The sequence below is a fragment of the Ambystoma mexicanum genome, chromosome 2q (genome assembly GCF_040938575.1).
Source record: "Ambystoma mexicanum isolate Mex_15411 chromosome 2q, UKY_AmexF1_1, whole genome shotgun sequence".
NCBI lineage: Eukaryota > Metazoa > Chordata > Amphibia > Caudata > Ambystomatidae > Ambystoma > Ambystoma mexicanum.
The window spans coordinates 217,444,486-217,457,460 of record NC_090924.1 but is presented as its reverse complement, the minus strand read 5'-3'; the positions used below and the strand labels follow the sequence as shown (position 1 = coordinate 217,457,460).

The following is a 12,975-nucleotide window of genomic DNA, read 5'->3' as shown; positions in this document are numbered from 1 at the left end:
ATTGTGGACTCTGGAGTACACCACTTCGGGTAGCCCCACTCTTTGTGTGTTACACAGCACCTTCTGTGCAGTGACACACGGTTGTCTCTTAGACTTCCCACCGACTCCATTTTCTGGGGCTGAAAGGGTAAAGTTGCCATAAACTTTACATAGTCACTTTTTACCACGGATCCAGTACACCCCATTTTATATGGAGTATTGGAAAGGGTTAATTCTTAGCCCTTTTTATCTGTGCCTTTTGGAGCATTGTTTTGCTCCCTTATGTCATGAACCGTCGTCTGCGCCCCTTTTGGACTTCCTGGTCCCTGACCCATAGGGGATTGAATGCAGTGATCCTTCCAAAATGGCCGCTCGAAACGGAACGCTCCTGGTGTCAGTCTCTATGTTCCACACTGCACGCTCTACAAGAGAGACACGCCCTCGTGGCTCTGCGCGTCTCAACGCTACCGTTTGCTGTAGTCGGATGTGTGTTGCCGGAGTTTGTTCGGAGCTCCCTTTTGATTCCTTGCTCCCGGTTCCTTGAAACTCTGTCCTTCCTCCCATTCCTCTACCTTATCTTCCTGGATTTCTTCCGCGCTCGGGTCACGGCATTCCGTGCCTCAGAGTGCAACTTCATTCCTTCCTGGTATCTATCCTGGACTTCTGAACGCTCCCAGAAGCTGGATAGCGAACCTCGCGCTGGAATTCGAGGACCAGCGTTCGGGTTTGTACAAATCCCGGACCGTGAGAAAGAAGACATCCCAGAAGGTCGCAAGCAAACAACAAAAGCAGGTGAGAAGGGGAGAGACTTGTGACACTTTACCATTAAGACTTGGCTGGTGGCAGTGGTATCTACCCTAATTTTCCTACCGCGATTATATTACATAACGTGGTAACATTTTGGGATATTTTAGTAGCCTCGAACTTTAAACCCGCTTGCCCAAATACTTTTTATTTCGGCTCTGGTTGGGTTTAATCGCCATTTCTTTTTGTTAACATCCTTCTTGGGTCTCTCTTTGCACAGCAAACCAGGTTTGCCTCCTTTGTTTGCCGACCTTTGGTGCCTGGGTGTCTAAGAGGGCTGAATGTGAGGGAGGGGTGTAGTCACCCCCTGCACAGGGTCTCCTTGGAGACCCAAGTTGCACTTTGTGTTGATTGGCTGAGGTGGTTGTCCGGGCTGGACAACCCCCCTGCTGAGTGATTGACAGCCAGGCTGTGTGAATGGGGGATTTTGGCATAAAAGGCAGGCCTCTTGGGCTAGAAGTCAGAGTCGCCACTGGAACTGCAAAGAACCGAAGAGAAGCAGAGATGAAGACGGCTGCTGCAACACTGAGTCCCGGTGAAGCCCTGCTGCAGTCCTGAGCTATCTACCCTTCAACAACAAGAGAAGATCCAGTCCCGAGTCTTCTTCCCTTGAGCCTGGTGGGAACAACCAGCTCACCCTTTCTTCAGTCAGAGAATCCTCGCCTGGGTCGAAATCACTGCTGTGTTGTAGTGGTCCGGATAGCCATCAGAAGAGCCCTCTCCTGTTTTAAAGGAGCGCACCTTTTATTCATCGTTGTCCTTTTCGCTGCTGCTGGCCTCATCCCTGGGTAGTGCAGATCGCTCCAGACGTCGTCCTCCTTGTCCCCACGACTGAAGCTGCAAGAACCGTGAGTCTGCAGGAACTACCAGGAACAACTGCTGTGGCACCAGCTTTTCTCCAACGGAATAAGGTACTGTGCACATTTGGTTGTTCTCTCCGACTGACCATCAAGGAATCGGGGTGAATCCTTTTCCTCCTCGAAGATTTATTCTTTCTTCCTTCCCTCTAATAACTTTTCTTCCATCTGACAATATCTAAGTACTCTTGGTATCTCGAATCTCGAACTGTTCAACGTGTGATCCTCAGCAACTGAGCATCTGCTCCATTGACACTGGCGCAGGCCTATTGACTTTAATCTGTACCTTTGAACGAGGCCTCCGATTCCCTTGCCATGACAAAAGTAGTGCCTGTGATTATGTCCACTTTTCCCTTGTTTGAAATTCTAAAGTAAAAAGTGTGTTTTAACTTCGTGAGCATTTCTATTTGCGGGTACGCGTTAGTATCGCAACACTGGTCTGTCAAATCCTAATGTACTTACCTTGAATTTGATGGAACAAGTGGAATTGGTTGTGTGTAGTGTATTTTACGTATGGTTTAGAATTTATAGAAGTGAAGTGTTTTATGAACAGATGGTTTAAAATAAATGTACTTATATTTTTTACCTGAAACCTTGAGTCAGTGTTAGCTTGAGTCACAGTAATTGTGGTCCTTTGTGTAATCTCTACTACTGCTCATTTACTCTTGAGATAAGTCTGGCTGCTCCGCTACTGCTACCACTTTAACAGTGTACCACTTTAAGAGTGTAGTACAAGCTTGTACCAAAGGTGAACTTGTATTACTACTTGTAGTCTTAATTGTGTGCAGTGTTCCTTAGGGGCACTGCACATGATTCTGCTTAACACTGAGGCTCAATAAGCAGAAGATCCTGAGAAGAACAGAGACAAAGGGCATGGGAACCACAAGGCCTAGTAGGATAATTTGTCTTGCTCTCCCTCGGTCTTCCCTCCCTTGTCTTGTCGCGCCTAGAAAAACTTGTGCACAGGTCCGTTATAAATGACTAATATCATATCATAAATACTACCTCCCAGAAGTAGAAGATTGGGGGACAACTACACGTGACATGAAGGAAATCTGCAAGCGCAGCACCACACCCAGCACACACATCTGGGGTGTCAGCAAAGAACCAATGATGAAGTGACGGAGTTTAGGAAAACTGATGTAAACATTTAAAATGCATACATTTAAACCAATTACTAAGAGCTATTTCCTTGGTCTGCATACAACAGTATCGCCACGTCTCCTCAGGCAGCACCACCCCCAGCACCTCCTCTCACTTCCCCCGAGAAAAGGCCACCCATCTCTCCTGCATCTCCAGTATTTTACTATAGAGTTTAGACACCATCCTACTGTTATCCCCAATCCTATCGTGCATCCAATAGAGGGGCCTTCTCGGGCTCCACCGGAAACGTTGGGATTAATCCCTTCAGTGTGTCCTGCAGCCGAAAGAACAAGAACAAATCCAGAGGAGTAACGTTCCACTTACCTTATAATCCCTCTATAGTGAGAAACTGTCCATCCTGAAACAGATCTCGCAAACATGAAATGCCCCGCATTTCCAGACAATGTACATATCCCTATTCTCCGGTCAGTGATATACCTGGGAAGTGAATAACGGGTAATTTGGGAGAGTACGGTACCCCACCACACCTCTTCCCTTCGATATTAACCCGTGCTCTACAGGTCAATTCCATTACATAGGTGGGCTCCCAACATTTATAGTAGTATTCAAACAATGTCACAGTGTATAACAGTGAGTAAATCAAAAGATTGTTTCTTAGAAAAGTGAGTGAATCAAAGAATTATTAAGGAGAAATAACTAAAGAAGAAAGAGAGGAGGTTCATTGTAATACCAAAAAGCCTTAGAAGCTTCATTTTATATCTTTCCCCTTAGAATAGAGGGGGAACACATTCATCCTTATAAATGTGGACACATGATAAGGGATATTGTATGGGTCAATGTTATTCATTGACACTGAATACATAGGTTGATATAGAAAATCATGATAAATATGCATAGACTAAAAAAACACCAATGGAAGAAAGGAAATGCTCATCTGTGTTCACAATACAATAGGTGTACCTTGAAATGATGTGCAACAAAACATCACATAGTCACATGAAACAAATCAAACAAATTCCAAACCAAATAAATCAAAATGGAATACACTTAATGATTTGAAGTGTAAATTCTGTTGATCGACTATGCAGACAGTGATTCCGGGCTAGATCGCTACCTATCTAGGCTGACTGTTGAACTAGATTACAATGTGGGTCTACGTCAAACAAAATAAATGTGCATTGTTTAGGTGGGGGGATACTAGCCTATCTGTCCATTTGGAAAGATATTTCGGCCTCAGGTTGTTACTGGACCCTTGCCTTCATCAGGATCGTGTACCATTTCTTAGCGGGACCCTGTGGGGCGATATGAGCAGAAGGGGTCAGGGTTGTCTTGACAAATGTTTTGGACAAGAGATGGGATGCAAGACTGCATCTGAGCATACCCGTGATGGGTCTTCAAGGGTGGGATGACCGGGTGGACTTTGCCAGGAGAGGTAATGAATCTCAACGGAAAAGGTGGAGGCTCTGTCGTGGGAGTGAGGCTGTAATGCCTGGAGAATATAGCTCGGCCTGAACAGGGCTGGATCCAATTTGGGCTGCTACTTCCTTCCCTGTCGAAGTTAGTGGGGAGTCAGGCGAATCCATGCCAGAGTATGCTAGTGCATTCAGACTGTGAGGTGCTGCATCGGGCGTTGCGGCTTCAGATCAATTCCACCATATTTTTCGGCCTAGATGACCTACCGGGAGCTGTTAATATAAATGTGTGCCCAGAGCCCTCTCTACCTCAACATGCCTCCTATCTACCCCATCTCTGTACCAATATACCAAAAACCCAGCCTGGGCCTCTATGTAGTATGCCTCCATATCAGGCAACGCCAAACCGCCTCTCTCCAAGGGAGCAATCCATTTCTGCCAAGCGATACGTGCTCGTTTACCCGCCCATACACACCGTGATATTATCAATTGTACCTCTCTGAAATACTACGTAGGCACTGCCAGCGGTACATTAAAAAATACATACAAGAATCGGTGAAATAGAACAATTTTCACCAATGAGATCCTCCCATATAGATTGAGGGGAAGCGCCGCCCACCTCCCCAAGACCGTTCTAGCCTATTCCAACACCTTTTCATGATTGCATCGATATAAAATCTCAGGCGCTCTAGCCACCTCAATTCCCAAATACCTGGTGTGCTCCAATTGCCACTGAAACGTAATACTGTCAGTAAACTGTTCAGTGGCATCCGTGAGCTGAAAGAGCACCAACTTGGTAGTATTTATTTTCAATCCAGAGAACTCACTAAACTCCAATACATCCTCCATAATCGGCACCAGATTATCTCGTCATCCGTATAAAGGGACAACACCACCTTGTGATTATATACCTGCACCCCCTGTGTACATGACCATCTCTCAATAATTCTGCCAATGGCTCAATTACCAGAGCAAACAGCAAGGGTGAGAGAGGACACCAAACATGTGATGCAGTCCATAGGATGTAGATTGTCCCAGTATGAAGCCTGATTGATCCGCCTTAACTCACTTATGCATAAGGGGCGCCAATCTCGTAGCTAGCAGTTTTGTTAATATCTTATTATCCAAGTTAATCAGTGAGATAGGGCGATAAGATGAGCATTCATCTGCCGCCTTCCCGGGCTTCAATAAAATAGTAACCACCGCCTCCCTCATAGAGGGTGGCTATTTCCCATTCTGCAGCACCTCCCGATACACCTCGAGATGAGGAGCCAATCACGAACCAAAAAACATATCAAACTCAACAGTAAAACCATCAGGGTCGGGGCTTTCCAGACTACAGTGCCTTCATGGCTTGAAGGATTTCTTGCCCTGTCATGGGTCTACATAACCATTTCCGCTCCTCCTCCTCACACCAATAGAGCCCCACCCGGTCCAAATAAGCATTTAATTCTTCCCGCGATGCCTGAATACGCATTGAATAAAGATGAGGATAAAAAGTCTCAAATTTCAGAACAATTTCCCTATCACCATAATGCTGGCTCCCTGCCTGTCCCTAATAGATGTAATATATGATCTGGAGTTGTCAGCACAAGCCACCCTTGCAAGTAGCCAGCCGGGTCATTGACCTTCCCCATATTGCCCAACTGCTGTTTGCCCCGAGAGGAACTTCACTTCTCGCGAAGCCGCCACTCTGAACCTCTCCAATTCCTCTCCAACTGTCTTGTGCTTCCTGGCATCTCTCTTAAAGCCCTATTTCAGCTTGCAAGCATTGGAAGGTTGCCTCACAAACAGTCAACTCCCTTCTTATCAGTATGAGAATTCCAGATTCTCGCGAGATACACTCCCCCCTCACCACACATTTAAAGATTTCCCATAGCAGTCAGTAGCAGGTAACCGAGCCTATATTATTATCCACAAAAAAGCTAACCTGAGCAATCTCCGTCGAGAACACTGCATCCAATAACCACTCACTGTTAAAACTCCTAGGCCAGCCGAGCCCCCACCCGCCCCGGAATCTCTAGAATTAACATCACTGGCGCGTGATCTGACAGAGTCTGTGCCAAAATACTAATCTCCTCTACCCATACAGTCATTTTATCAGATATCAGAAAATAATCCATCCAAGAGGCTGATTTGTGAACTGTGGAACAATAAGTGTAGCCTCTCTGATCCCTGTGTCTAGACCTCCAGATATCACTCAATTCCCATTCCCAACACAGGCCCAGCAGCTCAGTAGTCGACTTTAGGGAAGACCTCAGAGCCCCTCCTGTCCTATCTACTTCGGATTCCAGCACTGCGTTGAAATAGCCAGCCCACACCAGCCCCCCGGAAGCATTCCGATCTAATTTATCAGTAACCCATTCCAATGTGCTCACCTCAACCCGATTCGGACCATAGTAATCAATGTGACGGCCTGCCCATGTATGACTCCCATGATTAAGAGCGCCCTTCCCTCCTGATCTTTAACCACCTTCGGCAGGCGAAAGCCAACTGAGCCACGTATTAAAACACAGACCCCCCCTAGAGTAGGAAGAATACACCCACCTCAGTCCAAATCCCGATTCCCCAGCCGAGGTAAGACGTGTCTCTTGTTAAAACGCCACATCAACATGATGGTGCTGCATGTACAATAACACTTTACATGCCTTAGACGGGCAATTCAACCCCCTAATATTCCAGCTCATGCATTCCAACCATCTAGACATATCCCAACAGGTCCATCTTGTACATCCCGAAGATTTCCCACCCGCCTCAATGGAACAACCTCACCCCATTGCCTGCCACTACCTCCCTTGGGCCAACCGCCTGCCACCTTCCGTTTCGCCATAAACACAGGGAAGAGAATGCCCCAACACCGTCCAGGGGTGACTGCCCAAACCACTGCCCCTCCAACTAACACCACAAACCCCCCTGAGCCCCACCACCCACCCCAACCCCAATCTGCCAATCAATACCACCACACTCCAACTCTTCATCAACACAGGCTTCCGGATGAGGACAGCACAGCTCCCAGCCACCCCATGCACCCCAACACATCACGCCACCACCTCCAGCTTGTACCTCCCAGTATTGATCATCCACCTTGCACAAATAGTAACACATCATGGGGACTCCCCCCCCCCACCCCCTGGTTTGTTATCCCCCGCACACACCTGAGAGCCCTCGGCAGTGCCTCAAGAAAACTATTAGCCTCCTCCCGAGATAGAAAAGACAGATCACGTCCCTCATGCTCCACCCTGGGTTTGGTGGGAAAAAGCATAGAATACCAAATGACCCTCCCCCTCAACCGTTTCTTGACATCAACATATGTCCTTCTCATTGCTTGGACCTTGTCTGACAAGTCCGGAAACTGTCTAAAAGTGTCTTCTTTGTAAGACAAAGTAATCTTTTCTCTGGCCTTCTGGAGAGCAAGAGCCCTATCTCGGTAGTTCACCACCCGGGCTATGATGGGACGGGACGGGGCTCCGGGAAACGGTTTCCGCCCGCTAGGCATTCGATGTGCCCTCTCCACCATAAATACAACCGAGAAGTCTTCACCTCCCAAAGCATGCCGCAATATCACTTCTACCAGGGTTTCCATATCCCGCTAATCCACCGATTCCAGGACACCTAGTAACCGCAGGTTATTCCTCCTAGACCTCAACTCAAGATCCTGCTAATTATCTGCCAATTTCTTCAGATCTCTTCACTTGGGCAAGCTCTAGGGTTGTAGTGGCAGATTCATCTTCAACTTTAGAGACTCTTCCTTCCACCTCATCCAACCTAACCCCATGATTATCTAGGCAAACTTGCATATGGTCCACTTTAGAGGTCCGAGTGTCCATTTTCCCATTAAGGGACTGTATACCGGCCTGAAGCCGATTAAACATTGTTTCGATAACATTAAAGGCTCCACGGGAATCCTGCGGCGAGGTCTGACAACTCACCCCAGCTGAGTCCTCCATAGTTTTGTGACTTTTAGTCCTGGTGGGTGTCTCAAATTGTTGCTTCGCCTGCTGCTTCCCACCTTTCCCAGCCTTGGACATCTTATCAAGGACTTGTTATCCGAGGATTGCACACTCCCTACTAAAACCCGCAGGAGCAGCACCACCAAGAGTTAAACACCCCCCGGCAATACACACCGGGGGCTCCTCACATCCGATAGGCTCTTTCTGCTCACAACCCTAGCGTCATCACCCCAGGGGAGCACCAGAGCAAGATGGGAACACCATTGCAGTTACTGTGGCATGTGCTCTTTACCACGTGTCTACACCAGCTCAGGTGCACCCCCAATCTCCACACACCAAAACCAGTTTTTGTGATAATCCTACAGGGGTGCTGCAACCTTGTCATCCGAGTGAACTGCGCAGTCAGCGCACTTTCTCCAGACTGTGCCAAATCCTCCCCTGCCTAATATCTCAAACCTCAAGCGTAAGGCACAGCTATCTCCAGGACCATGCATCATATGGATACTGCACCAGGAGGACCGCACAAGCAGGTGTAGCCACAGTTCTGCCAGTCGTCGGAAAAACTGCGTGCACTTCCCTCTGCAGGAGCACCCCAAAACCTCAGCTACCACCCGCAGTGCATAGACCCAGCAGCTCACTGCAGCAGATAAGCAGCACAGCCAGCCTTAGGCGTCACTCACCAGTCCGAGCAAGTGACAGTCCAACATACACTCAGGTACTGCAGTGGGCCTGCACTTCCCTGTCATCAGCTTCAGAGTTACAATACCGAAACTACCACCTTCCTCTGGATCAACTGGCCTCCAGTAGTTATCTCACCCACTGGAAGCACCCATCATTCTGGGAAAAACAAGTGTCTCTGCCAGATCCAGCCTCCTCCTTTAGGCAGCAGCTGCGGGATCTCCAATATTACCCACATACACAGTCCAGGGTGCCCCTCCTCTGAGATCACCTCCCCCTGCAGGCCATTCTCCCACGTAATGGCACCAGCTCCAGAGAGCAAGGCGCGTACTGCTGACCCTGCACAGGTCACAATGTGCGCTGCATAGTCCTCCAACAAGACCCCACAACAGGCCTCATCCACTGCAGTCGGCGCTCGGCCCGACCAGTCCTGGGCCCGCTGCCACCATTTTGCTGCTGGTGATCAATCAGTCCGTCCTCCGGGTCCTCCCTCTCCCCCCACCAAGCGGACGGCTCCGCGCTGTAGACGTTACACAGCAAAGGGGTTCACTCAGGCTTGCCGGCAGTGATTGCCCCTAGTCTCCGTCACCACCGGTCTTCCACCAGTGATGCGGATATCTGCAGCCCCCGCCACAGGTCATCGCGCCACCCTTCGGCACACCAGCACTGATTCGAGGCTCTGGTCATGTTCCCAGCACAGGGCACAGTGTGAGCAACCAGATCGATGGCTAGGAGCACCTGCTCAGGTCAGACCAAATCAAAGCCCGGATGGGGTCGCCAGCTCCCACCCTGTGCCAGGGTCCCGCAGAAATCGGCATGCCGTCCTCGCCACCTAACCAGGGCAGGCCCACACAAAGCAGCCTATATCTCTCCAGTTATCTGGGGAGAGGCCCCCAAACTATTCCAGGGCAGTCGCCAGTATTCCCCCAGCCTGTGATCCGCTTATTAAGCTGCGAGGATGTGGCTATCAGCAGGATTGCGTCCGGATAGCGAAAGGGTGCTCACGGAGCTCAGGCTCGCAGCCATTTTGGCCGGGCTCGCTAGTGCCCTAAACACATGAATAGAGTTACCGTTTTTTGGCAATCCTAAGAACAATTATAATATTTTCAGAATAATTATAGCAATCATCTTGCAGTTCTTGATCTAAAAGCGTGATCCATGAAGAATTACAGAGTTACATATTCAGAATTAAGATACAATGAGGAGGTTTCAGAATATAAGACATTTCATTGCCATCAAGCAAATCAATGAGCTTCATGGAATAACAATTGTGATATCATTCTGTTATGATTTGTGTTTTCCTCCTGATTATTATGGCATTTAGGCATGTTATTGGAAGCAATGAAGGCATGGTGGGGAACAATGAGACAGTCCCTGATGAAAGCATGAACGGTATCCTTTATAATCATACTAGGCATTTATTCCGATTTAAAAGGGATGTTGGGGAAGAGCATGAAGATTTAAATACATATCTTGATAATTTCGGCTCATTTAAAAAATAACCTGTGGTATCAGCACATGGAGGAGGTGGGAGAGAGAGAGTCAGATGAAAGCTGCTATGTCTGTTCTATAATACTGTATGACACAAATGCAGCGAGGACATTTATTGCCAAAGAGATGCCTGCACATGATGCAATATGTCTCACTCATGTAGCAGCTTGTGCAACCAGAAGGCAATTCGAAGAAAAATGGGCAACTTTAAGATGGCGAGCAAGAGGAACATTTCCAGATGGAGATACGTATGTGAAGACAAAAAGGATGGAAAGTGGGATGGGATGGACACGCAAAAATAAAACATACATCCCAGATTGGAGAAAGAATAAAAACTTTTTTTTTGTAAACAATTTTTATTATTTTTACAATCTACAAACATCACCACACACCCGACAGTGAAAATTATAGGCATCCAGACATCATATGCATTGACATGAATTTACCACTGCCATTCCTCTTCCCTCCCCCCTTAACTCGAGCTTACTCCATTGTACGTTCTATTCTGATTCCTCAAGAGGCGCCCCTCCTTCCGTACTCCTGGAGGCGTCGCGTTCGCTTGGACTGGCCTGGGTGGACTCAGATAATGTGGCCACTAGCTGTCTCCAGGCCATCAGCGTTCCCACTTCATCACCTCCCCCACCCCCGTTAGCCACTTCATACCATGCTGCCGTTTCTGCTTCAGCCCATTTCAAAAGGTCTTGCCACCACACCTCTATCCTGGGTCTCTGGCACGCTTTCCACCCCATAGCTATTCTGCGTTTGGCCAGAATGTGAGCCAAGTCCTTAAGTTTGCACACGTGTTTCATATTACGTGGACTAGTGAATCCTCCCACCACGCATGCCCATACAAAGAATAAAAACTGTTGAGATGAAGAGGATGGATTGCTCAGATATGACTGAACGAGCAGGAGAACCGGGATGCTGGGAGAGACCTCTGCTTTGTCTATGGGTGGTCAGTCATTTTTTCGGAAAAAAAAAAAATGTCGAAAGAATTTTTTCAAAAAAATAATGTCGAATAAAAAAAGTCAAATTCCTTTTTTTAAAATTATATATTTATTTTGTTTTGGGGTCCGGGAATAAAAAAAATGGTTAAAAATAAATAATAAATAAAAAAGGGGGCTTGGGGGGAACCCCCCATTTCGAATAATATACAAAAAAAAAAAATTCGACTATGAACCTTGTCTATGGGCATGCTGCCACCAGTACCGGGTGGGAAGGAGGACTATTATCTTGCCCTGCACACTTATTGAAGAAAGAACCAGTAAGCATAGTGCAAATAGTGAATGACAGATGTCTAGAATCATTGGCTAAGTATTCCAAGTTACTAACATGGGTCGACAATGAAGCAGCACCAGTATCCATAATACCATTGAAGCACGCAACAACATGCTTCAGCAATGGAGGCTAGATACTGGTTGGAGAGAATAAAAGGATGTAAACAGGTGCTCGAAGTCCCAGGAATGAATGGAGGAACTGCAGTATTGATGGACCGATATTGGGGCTGTGGATCCAGAGGTTTCATGCGGTTGCCTAAAAACTGGGGAGGAGTATGTTCCATTGTATTAATACATGTTCCAGCATTAGTGATTCCCCTTAATACATGTTCCAGCATTAGTGATTCCCCAAAGTGATCTCAATATTGATGAATTTCCAAAAATGAACACCAGAGAAGGTAGAGGTCGCTTATCCTTTGTCGACTGAAAAGGGAGAACTACTTCTCGCCAAAATCAATAAAGGCTTAAGTAGACATTCCAGATGAACATAAACTTTTCGGCAAGACAGCAATGTTTTTTTTGTAATGGTTTTTATTTTTGTTTTATAGTTTTCAATAGAACAACAACAGTACAAGGCTTTCAACATTTTAGACGGTACGGTTCAGTAAATCAAGCAGTTGGATAAGATAACAGACTTACCGATAGAATTGAAGCTTCCCTTCATGTGTGAGTCCAAGTCATTCTCCATCCCTCCTCCATTCTCCTCCGCCCCCAACTGCACTCTGTGCCTCATTGTTTATAGGCCCTTATGTTTACCTTGATCAGGGTGGATGCAAATCAGGCGTAGACCTCAGTTCGTTAGGCATTTGTCCCAGTCTATTTTCCATCCTTTGCCTCCTCTGATCCAGCCTGTTCTGACAATATTTCCACTTCTGCCAACTCCCAACGGTGTGCATCCTTCATCCATGATTGTATGGACGGGCCCCTCATGGTTTTCCAAGAGATCACTATCCTACGTTTAGCCAGTATACGTAGAAATGCTACCATGTTCTTCCTTGCCTTGGCTAGCTTCCCCCTGGTAGTATCCCCATAGTGCATATGCCCGAACCCCGGAAATATGTTTATGTGTCCAGGAATTTGTCCTAGTGACCTCTTTTTTCCAGTATCAGGCTGATGCCTTTCCAGAATATGCATGTGCTGGACTTAATGACAGCAATGGAAGGAGGTGTGTGTGCTAAGGTTGGCATTCTTGCTGTACATTCATACCATCCCATGATGCAGAAAATGGAACCCTGACAGAAATAATAACTATGCTGACAACTTTGCATACGAAGATGAAGCTGATGAGACAGCAGTAGATGACTGGTTTTCATCTCCGTTTTTTGTGTATTCCAACTTGGCTGGCAAATGCCTTCGAATTACATGGAGCAATACTAGTGTTGGTATTGCTAGGATTCTGTCTCATAAGGATCATCTTGGCACA

At 47.0% G+C, this 12,975-nt stretch overlaps 1 protein-coding gene across 3 annotated transcripts in view; it reads right to left on the bottom strand.

Moving 5' to 3' along the window:
* VPS35L (VPS35 endosomal protein sorting factor like) overlaps positions 1-12,975 on the bottom strand; it is a 1,734,364-nt gene that overhangs the window by 1,578,403 nt on the left and 142,986 nt on the right. The gene's annotated exons all lie outside the window — the stretch shown is intronic.